Raw genomic sequence first — 7,850 nt, forward strand, 5'->3', positions numbered from 1 at the left:
AACTTTGAAATACATAGGCTAAGCTTAGGACTATATTTGAAATATTCAATAATTGAAAACCATAATAGTACGTTCTAAGCCATAAGAGAGAATGTCCACTTGGAAATCTAAGATCAAATTTAAGTTATAAGGTTGAGGGGTGGATCAAAAATTTGAACTAAAACCTCAAGTTTTATGTGCCATGTCCCTCTTGGAACAAACTTTATCAAAAATGATGAGAATTAGATAATTGGTAGGGGTAAAACTCTAAAAGGGAATAGGATATTACTGTCTAAGGTATTTAATTCCAAGCATGTTATAGGACTTATGATCAAATATGTAGATAGATTGAATAGATGATGAGATTGGGATCAAGGAACTAAAACATAAGGTTCGAAGTTCATGTTGGAATGTAGGGCCCACTAAGAAAGAGTGTTGAATGTTCAAGTGTTTGTTTGTAAAAGGGAAAGTAAAAAGAAAAAAAATGATATTTGTAAAATAATACTCTAGGCTATGTTTGGAGCCTAGGATCTAATTGGGATGTGAGAAAAATACCTCAAGAAAGGGGAAGTTAGAGTATGGATGGAAAAATAGACTTTAGGCCTTACATTCCATGAGTAAACTAAAGACATATTTTAATCTTGTCATTCATGTTGAGTTTTGTTTGTAAAATCCCTTTATAGTTTGTAGAATCGAAAAAAAATTGGGTATTTCAAATAGAGCCCAAGGTTCACACATAAAGAACCAACATCCCTTCTTGCATTCCTCCTTCCAAGACTTTTTGTCATTTGAAATGAGATAGTTTAATATAAACATAGTGGATGAAACCTCTCAATTGGAGTTTCTTTTCTTGTTAAATTTCTCAATGGCAAAGTAAGAAAATACTCCTCTCTTGTTGATCCTCTATCCTTCTTGAAAATGTAGATTAATTTCTCTAGGTTAATGATTCAAATTTTAAATCAAGTCTCTTCTTATTTTCCTACCCCCCAAAACTATAATTCTTTACTTGAAGACTACTATAGATTTTTAAGGGACAAATACAAAATAATGTGTAGCATAACTCTTTCTTATTTAATTACATATGAATGAAATCCTTGCACTAAAATAATCCAAGGCATAAAAAGATGAAATCCTAAATTTTGACAATTTATATGAATTCTATTCAAATTTATTAAAAGTATAATATGTATTTATTAAATAATAAACACTACTAGTAGCTTAAGCCTGTATTATTTATCTAGTCTTTGTACTAAATTAATATACTTCTAGTTAGATATCTAGATCATTTTTTCAATTATCTTTACTACCTCCTTTATTGTGATACATATGAAATAGTTTTGTATTGTATTATACTGTCATGTTCTAAAATTTTATATATATATATATATATATATATATATATATATATATATATATATATATATATATATATATATATATATATATTTCTACACTTTTATGAACATTGTTTTTTTTCCTATCTAACCAATTTGTAGAAGAACCTGAAATTATTTTAACCTCCAATAGCTTATTAGGAGAAAGGTAGGTGTAGTAATAGTTCTTTTGTAGAGGGTTATTGATAGATATTAGATGTATATATCAATTATTAATAATAAACAATCACAAATTATAGGGAAAGAAGACCGTAGACAAAAGAATTGTGTTAGATGGATGTTCTTTGTATGATATAATATGGGTAAGAAAGTATGATCTTAAATGTTGATTTATTTAAAGTCTCATAATAATTAAGAATTATTCTTAATTTGAATGTTTATCATGTTTTATTTCAAATTAGTGATAAGTGGTAAATATTTTATATCGTATTGTCAATAATATAATATAAATTTTTCTTGTAACTCCTTGTGATCTAAGAAATGAACCTTAAAACATTACTTCAAATATAAATTTTTATTTAAACATTAGTTAAAGTCAATAGAATCGAGATGCCATAGAAGAGCTCCCCTACAACAAATAAATCCTCCAAATCAATAGGAAACATCTTTTTCCACTTACGACCTTTGATTCCCATCTTTAGAAAATGCATACAAATCCCAAAGGATTTTCACCTCAACTTCTTTCTTTGCACTAGTAGGCATGGGAAACGCTTTGGTCGACACTAAAAATACATTTTTTTAAAGAATTTTTTTAAGTTTTTTTATTGTTAAAATGAGGCCTTCCATGACTTATCATGCTTATAGTAAAAACTAAAGAAAAATAAAAATACTAGGGATTCCAATCTATAATGCAATGCCACTTCCACAAATTAATTTAATCCAATGATCTTTCAATTATTAGAGGACTTGTGTAAAATATCAATTTTTTTGAATCTTGGGATGCATTTTCCAATGTGGACATTTTAGTTATGGGTACACATATATTTGGACCATTTCAAAATTTTCTTCAAAAAAATACATAAAAATCTATAAGAATAGAAACAAAATGATTGAAAATTAAACTAAATTTGTGAACAATTATAGATGCCTAACTAAAACACTTAACAACATATATATATATATATATATATATATATATATATATATATATATATATATATATATATATATATATATATATATATATATATATATAACAAAGAAAAATCAAATATAGATATTCTTTTTGAGTTGGTCTAATTGAAAGCATATTCACAATGAATCAACCAATCTAGATTTCAAACAACTTTCTGCATAAATTTCTCAATCTCTTTCTAACTCATGCTAATTTGCAATAGTTTTTATGATTTCACCAAAATTATTGGTGTGATTATTTTCTAGGTTTACAAAACAAGACATGACTATAATTTGTGAGACAAGGTTGTCTCAAAGGAACTCTAATTTAGATGAAAAAGAATCTTGACCAAATATCTTGAAAAAGAGTATAGAAGAAAAATTATAACCCAAAACTTGGGTAAGTGCAAGAAGTTGGGTCTCACTTTTGGACAAAAAGTGGAAGTGTTTTTCCTATTTTAAAATTTCTCGTGAATTGATGTCAAAACTTGAGACATTTAGACATTGAATATTAAAAAAAATTAGAAATAAAAATTATATTGCTTGGAATCTACTTTTTCAATATGTAGCCTATTTGTATACCCATACGGTAGTTTTTTTTTGGTATGGATCTTTAAAAACCACTTTTTCAAAATGCCTATTTCAGGACCATACCACACTTGTGTACATACAATATAATTTGACACAAATAAATAATTTTTTTGTAAATCCTTTCAATGGAAGTTACCTAACACACCAAAGGTTGATGATAATAATTTTCCTTAGTTTTTAATTGAATAATTTTTTTGTTATTAATTTTTAATTGTTTATAAATGTAAATTTTAAAACCTCTTGTGTATGGACACCATAATTTGATCAAAATTTCACTTCTTTCAAAAAAAAAAATTTGCATGTAGGTTGACATAAAATAAAAAAGTTATTAAAGTTTTAGTGAACCTTGCTAGTTTACATTTAGGTATAATCTTTGATTAAAAAATAATGCAAAAATAGTAAATAAAATTATAACACTATAAAATTTATATTTATGAAATCAAGAAAGTGAGAACTCTAATGAGTTTTTGTTTTGTAAAAAGAATTTGATCGAGAAGACCCTTTAAAAGTTATGGCAAAGCGTGAATTTGTCAGTTCAATGCCTTAGCCAAAACTTGAGAGGTCAAGTCATAGGCTTGGTCTCACCAAGCCTATACCGAACCAAAATCTGAGGCACGAGAAAAAAAATCCCGTCCCATGTTGTAAGAAACAGGCACCCATTATTTGAAATTCAAAAACTAGGTGTCTATTTTGAAAAAAGTTAAATTGGTGAAAAAATTGAATATTTAAAAAACGGGCACCTAATTTTCGAAAAACATGTACCCATTTTTTATTTTTTTTAAATGGATGCCCATTTTTAAAAAATTAATTTTATTTTTTTTTTTAAAAATGTACCTACTTTTTGAAAATAAAAAATGGGCACCAAATTTTTAAAAAAATGGGTGCCCATTTTTTGAATTTTAGATTGGGCACCCAAGCCTAATACGGGTGCCTGTTCTTTAAAAAATGGGTGCCCATTTCTGAAAGATCATGATCTCAATCTGTGGACTTCCGTAGAATTGAGACCCAACTTCTTGCTTCTACCTACTTATACAATTGCAAAAATATAATGAATAATAATAAAATGGTTAGGTTTCTAATGGATGATAATTAGAAATCATTCATTAATAAAAAATGGGGGACTTGATAATGCAGAAAACCATAACACAGGTAGTGAAAAAATAATTGTACCATTAGTGGATGTGCATAAGGGTTTTCTCTATCAAGTACAAGCAAATCTATATCCATGTCAAGAGGAATAGACATCTTAAGGGATTTAGTTATGTGTAACTCTGAGTATAGTTACAAGACTTGCATTTGGATAAGGACTTTGAAGTTTGTATCTAATCTACTATTCGAGTCCTTAGAAATTTGATATTATTCTATATTTTATGAGTTAGATTACTTGGCATAGAGTGAGAGTTTCATTGGGAAAACTCGAGTTTCTTGCAAGAATTTTCTAGTACCGAATCTAAAAATATTTCTCCTCTTTGACGTTTATATGCTACTCTTAAATTTCTAGTGATTCTACTTGTGTTGACAAGATCTCAGATCCAAGGAATAATAAAAAGGGTTGTAGCCCACAAAACTTCCCGTTGAATGTCGTATTGTGGAAACCCTTGCAGTGACATTGTAGATTGAGATCATATGATTAAGGAGTGCATTAAATTAGAAAAAGATAGTTGTCGGTAGAATTGTGGACCATTGTTGTGCTTATGTTCGTTGGATGTATAAAACTTCAAGTACCAAGGAGTAATAACAACTTTTATTTTTAACTATTTTTTTGTTAACAAATTTAAATTTATTCCTTACTCTTTTTTCCAACAGCCAATAACGAAGTAGCAGAATTATAATTTATAGAAAAATCTATATATTTAGATTAAAAAAAGGTTGAAAATTAATTATTCCTATACATCAAAGTAACAATTGTACGTCATCACCCTCCTTTAGAGGTCAAACAAAGAAGTAACTCAACCTCCACGGGAAATAAATGATAACATATATTGTATAATTCCTTTTGCAGTTAAAAACTAACCTGGCTTTAAAGTCAAGGCTTGGGTTAGAGAATCATCCCACTTCCTACCGACCTAAATAGACATCAATTTTTTCTTGGTAAGAATATGGACAAAGGCATTGTGTAGAAGTCTAGTAAAAGACAAATTAACTGAGTTTATAAAGTTTTCTGAGAGTGCACGACAGTTACCGTACTTTGCAAGGCAGTAAACGAGCATTGCAATGTAAATATTGAGGAGAAATCACTGCCATTTACGTGCTTATTATTTTTCGACAAAACGGACTTCATGTCACTTACTTATATATTAGACGTTAGACCGTATATCGCTGGAAAGAGATGGATAATTTATTGATAGCGGCAATTCTTGTATTGATTGCAGGCCCATCTGTATATTTTGCGATAATCCCTGCTTTAATATCGTTCGGAGATTCTATAGTTGATGCAGGAAATAACAATTATCTCCTCACATTAGCAAAGAGCAACCATCCTCCCTACGGACGAGATTTCCCTGGGAAAAAGCCAACTGGTCGATTTTCCAATGGATTCATAGCGATAGATTACGTCGGTATGGCTATCTGATTCATATTGGGATTTTCCTCTTCTTGTAATTCAATGACTTAAAAGTAATTTCAATTATATTTTCTTCGCCTTAATTTTGTGTTGTCCTTCGTAGCATCCATGCTTGGACTGGGCTCTACAACGGTCGCTTATTTGGACCCAGATGCTAAAGGAGTTAACATTGTTAGAGGAGTTTCATTTGCTTCTGGAGGATCTGGTTTATACCATGGCACTGCCAAACTTTATGTCAGTAATTCGCGTGTTTCATTACTATGAGAAATCATATTACTTAGAAACTGATTAAACTTAGCCCATCTACAGAGTGTCTTAAGTCTAGAAGATCAGTTAAAGCTCTACAAACAATACAGAGAGGATTTAGCCGGCGTAGTGGGCACTGCAAACGCCTCGAGAATTCTATCGGGCGCTGTTTATCTGATAAGCATCGGGAGCAATGACTATCTTAACAACTACTACGTGAACGTAATTCTTTAGATTGAATATAATCGCAGGCAGTACAGAGAACATCTGCTCAATCTTTTGTCGAGTTTCTTAGAGGCAATTTCTTCAAACAGAGACTTCTGTCATGTTTTCTAAGCTGTAGAATTATACTCCAATGTCATTATGAAGTTATCATGTATTTATTGTCATGTGTTGAAATGCAGGAGCTTCAAAAGTTGGGCGTACGTAGAGTGGTGGTGGCATCTCTTCCTCCGTTTGGCTGCTTGCCGTCGCAAATAACATTGTACTGTCTCGGAAAGGAGACTTGTGTTGAAAAACTTAACGAAGAGGCGATGATTTTTAATTCGGAAATGCTGAAACTATTGCAGATGTTTAACGGAACAGATGGCATAAAGATTGCCTATTTAGACATTTTCTCCCAGCTCTATGACGCTGCAAGATTCCCAGCGAAGTATGGTGAGATATGTGAACGTCATCTTTACTTAGGACTTCTTTTGTTCTAACTACATATCTTGTCGTGTTCAACTCTGATCGTTCATGTAAATAGATAGATATAAAATAATGTTCAATTGTTTATATCAATAAATCCATCATTCCATAATCTATCGAATGAAAGAGAGCTGTAAAGAAATATGGATCATGAAATACGATAAGAATCTTCTTAAAATAAACAGTGAGCATTAATATATATTTTCTATTGTTATTGAAATGGTAAAGGGTTTTTAGAAGGGCGAAGAGGATGTTGTGGAACAGGGCTTCTGGAAGCATCGATCTTGTGTAATGAATTGAGTATTGGCACATGTGCAGACGCTTCAAAATATGTATTTTGGGACAGTTTCCATCCATCAGATAGAATGAACTATATTGTCGCAAAAACACAGCTTCCCACAGCTCTCCAGCAATTGTTATGACATCTGCTATTATCTACTATGGTTATAATTCATTTCGTACAATATTTATTCATTCAAACACTCCCACAAAGCTGCCAGATTCTGTATGAAAAATTTCCACATCTACTGATTCTTTGTTTTCAGATGCTTGCTAGAAACGTTTGTGAAACTGTCTAATCAAGTACAAGATTCCTCATCGATCAGGATTGAAAAGTTTATTGATTCTATGTCTTCAATTCATGTTTAATCGCATACGCAGCTCACAAATTTGTAGATGGAACTTATAAAGATGGTTTTTTTACTATAGGTCGCCAAATTATTTACTGGTGAAGTATTTAATTATACTATTATTAGACATAACTAATGAATAGTATGAGCATAACAATTCAAGACAATTGTGCAACAAAAGCCCCCACTTTCTTTGCAATAACCAAAAAAAAATGAACATGATCATTAAATTACTTTTTTTAATAGATGGCAGGGAGAGCTCCCTCAAATCAAATATTGATGTCTTCATCTCAACTGGAGTGCTTTTATCCATCAGCGAACTAAGTGCGATGAAACATTTCCCATGCAGGTTCTACAATTCGCCTATGAAGAACTCAAACAGAATGTTGAGATAAATGTGAGCTCTGTATTTTTAAAACAATTGCGGGTTCTCCTAAAAAATTGGGTTTGCAAGAACATGATCTGAAAATAAATGAAAAATACATTCCTCTATAACCAATCAAAAACAAACAAAAAAATGACAGAATTGTTAAAATCTACTGAAATGCAAACGATTGTAAAAATCACAACCAGGCTAAGAAAACCGCTTCCAAGCTCGATCCCTACAATAGCAAGCACAGAAAGCCCTCAGTTTTTCAGCATCGG

At 30.7% G+C, this 7,850-nt stretch overlaps 1 pseudogene; it reads left to right on the plus strand.

Moving 5' to 3' along the window:
- Window positions 1-5,356: 5,356 nt before the first annotated feature.
- Window positions 5,357-6,998, plus strand: LOC149577889 (GDSL esterase/lipase At5g03810-like; annotated as a pseudogene).
- Window positions 6,999-7,850: the final 852 nt, after the last annotated feature.

This window comes from Cupressus sempervirens, chromosome 1 (assembly GCF_028749045.1).
Source record: "Cupressus sempervirens isolate cs-2001-9-10 chromosome 1, ASM2874904v1, whole genome shotgun sequence".
NCBI classification, from domain to species: Eukaryota; Viridiplantae; Streptophyta; class Pinopsida; order Cupressales; family Cupressaceae; genus Cupressus; species Cupressus sempervirens.